Genomic DNA, 3,486 nt, shown 5'->3' on the forward strand with positions numbered 1-3,486 from the left:
CTTACTATCTTGCATGATGAAGCGTTGCAAGATTTTCTTCAAATAGTTTTTCTGGGAAAGCCAAATCTTTCTTTTAGTTCTATCTCGGTGAACTTGCATCCCCAGAATCTTGTATGCTGGTCCCAAGTCCTTGTATCAAATTCCCTAGCCAACTGTGCCTTCAATCCTTGGACCTGATCTTTGTTGGAGCCTGCTACGAACATGTACATGTCGTCTTCATACAACAGCAAAATAATATAATCATCACTAGACCTCTTGAAATACTTACAAGGGTCTGTACTCAATCTGTTGTACCCAAGGCTCATGATATAGGAATCAAATCTCTTGTACCAACACTTCGACGCCTGTTTGAGACGGTACATATATTTTTTCAACCGCAAACCAAGTTTTCTTTGCCTTTTTGCGCAAAAACTTCTGGCTGAAGCATATAGATTTCTTCTTCAAGATCTCCATGAAGAAACTCCGTTTTAATATCTAGTTGTTCTAGATGTAGTCAAACACTGCACACAATTTCAACACTACTCTGACTGTTGTAAGCTGGACCAGAGGAGAAAATATCTCATTGAAGTTAATGCATTCTTTTTGAGCATATCCTTTTACCACCAATCTAGCATGATACCGCTCCACTTGGTTATTGTCATCACGCTTGATCTTATAGATCCATCTGTTACCAATGTCTTTTCTCCTTCTTGGTAGTGTAACAAGATCCCAAATTTTATTCTTGTCTAATGCCTCCAAATCTTCTTCTATTGCTATCATCCACAAGGATACATATGAGCTTTGAGTAGCCTCGTGTTGAGTAGCCTCGTGGAAACTCGATAGCTCATCATCTGATAATAGACAATATGCAATATTTTTTTCAGTGACATAATCTGAAATCCAACATGGTGGTCTTCTGTCTCGAGTTGACTACCCCACATTAAAAATCTCAGACTCAACATGTTCTTGTTCTTCGTGCTCTGGTACTGCTTCACAAGAAATTTGTCGTTCGTCCGTCTTATTTTCCACCCGAAATATAGTAGTTTCTGAATTCAGTGAGATGATAACATCTATGCTGATGACAAGCTTGTGAACAGTAGGATACCACAAGCGAAACTCCTTTACTCCATCAACATAACCCAAGAAGATATATTTTCTGGATTTCGAATCCAACTTCGATCTTTCTTGCTCATTGTACAGAATGTACAAAGAACTTCCAAATGCATGCAAATAGGAATAATCTGTCGGTTTTCCGGTCCACATCTCCATCGGAGTCTTCAAGTCAATCGCCACTGAAGGATAACTATTGATAATATAACAAGCGGTTTTGATTGCTTCAACCCAAAATGGCTTGTCTAGACCCGCAATCCTCAACATATCTCTTGTTCTGTCCAACAAGGTTCTATTCATCTGCTCTGCCACTCCATTCTGTTGAGGTGTGTAAGCCGTCATGAATTGTCTTTTGATGCCTTCATGTTGACAATATGCATCAAATTCGTCACTGGTAGATTCTCCTCCATTGTCAGTTCTTAGACACTTAATTTTCTTTTCAGAATCAAGTTCAACCAGCGCTTTGAAATCTTTGAAGATCTGGAAAACATCTGATTTCTTCTTGATTGGATACACCCAACATCTCCTAGAAAAATCATCAATGAACGAGAAAAAGTATCTCGCTCCTCCTAGGGATACAATCGGTGCTTGCAAAACATCCGAATGAATCAACTCCAATATGCTTTTGCTTTTGACAGTAGAAGTACCAAACTTTAATCTGTGTTGTTTACTGGTAACACAATAGTCACAAAATGGTAGTGACACTTTTGTAAGTCCCGGCAGGAACTTCCGCTCTGAGAGAATTTTCAACCCCTGTTCTGACATATGCCCGAGCTTTTTATGCCATAACACTCTTAATTATGCTCCTAAACCAATTGATGCAACAGCTAGTTTTGCCTCTTTGTGTGTTTCTCCCAAAAGTACATATAGATTTGCAACAATTTTTTTCGCCTTCATAGCCACAAGCGTACTCGATACGTGTTTTGCACCCGATATCATCCAATTGCCCCAAGGAAAAAATATTTTTTGTCGGCCCCTCCACGTATCGTACCTCCTGTATGGTGCCATAAAAAATTTTAATTTTGATAGTACCGGCCCCAGCGAATTCCAAGACATGATCCCATGAATATTGATCCACCTTATACTTGTTCATAACGATCAAACCATTGTCTTCGAGAAGTCATGTGCCACGTCGCTCCTGAATCCATAATCCATGTTTCACAAAATTTGTGCATGCCTTCTGCAACTGTTGTCGCTTCGCTGAATAAGATTTCACCACCACCTGAAGTACTGACCACATTTCCTTGAGAATTTTTTCGATACTCGTACACTCTTTCTTGAAGTGCCTTTTACCGCCACATTTAAAGCAGTAAATATTTTTTTTATTACTTCTCGACTTTGATCTACCTCGTCTTTGGCTTCCACTGGAGGCACGATCCATAAATCTTCATCTTATCATTGGTAAAGCATCTGTCTGCTTTGATGTTACCAACCTATTTTCCTTATTCTTGCGCTGGCTTTCTTCTCCGAGAACCGCAGTTAAGACATCGTCGAATTTTAGAAAGCCCATAAGAATATTGTTGGTTATGTTGATGATAAGTTGATCATATAAATCTGGTAAATTTTGAAGTAGAAGCTCTTCATTTTCCCTTATTTTATGCCCAATTGAAGTAAGTTGAGCAAATAAAATATTTAATGTGTTGATATGGTCGGTCATCGATGAGGATTTCTCCATCCGAAGAGTATAAAACATTCTCTTTAGGAAAATCATGTTGTGCAGGGACTTGACCTCGTACATCTTTGTCAGAGTATCCCCGATAACTTTTGTTGTTTTTATCTCAGAGATACTTGACAATACTTCGTCTGCTATTGCCAAGTGTAGATTGACAATATCATTATCATTCATCTCATTCCACTTTACATCGTCCGTAATTTCCACCGGTCTATCTTCAATAGCCGTCAATCAATTCTCCTTTCTTAAAACTGCTTATATCATTATTTTTCACAGCATAAAATTATTTTCATTGAACTTTTTTATCTCGTACCTGCCCGCCATTATGTCTACAACAATTTTAGTAGACAGGAAAAAATAATCCTGCCTTGATAAAAAAAATCTCAAAAAATCTTTTCTGATGTGAAAGATCAGTCTAGGCAGCAACCACAAAGTATACTCAAAATTTTAAATCAAAGCTCTGATACCACTTGTTGGCCCCACTAGAAGAAATTTAAGATAAAAATAGAAAATAAAGAATAAATCGGACACTGAGATTTACGTGAAAAACCCCTAAAAATTATTATGGTAAAAACCACAGGCAAGATGAAAAGGATTTCAGTAAAATATTTTATGATATAAAACCACTCACTGTGTTTCCAGAGAAAACACACATACATGATAACAAAACACCTCACAAATATTATAGAACTAAGTACTTAAATGCTATAATATGAGAGAAATAT

Source organism: Primulina tabacum, chromosome 1, assembly GCF_025594145.1.
Source record: "Primulina tabacum isolate GXHZ01 chromosome 1, ASM2559414v2, whole genome shotgun sequence".
In the NCBI taxonomy this organism is placed as follows: Eukaryota; Viridiplantae; Streptophyta; class Magnoliopsida; order Lamiales; family Gesneriaceae; genus Primulina; species Primulina tabacum.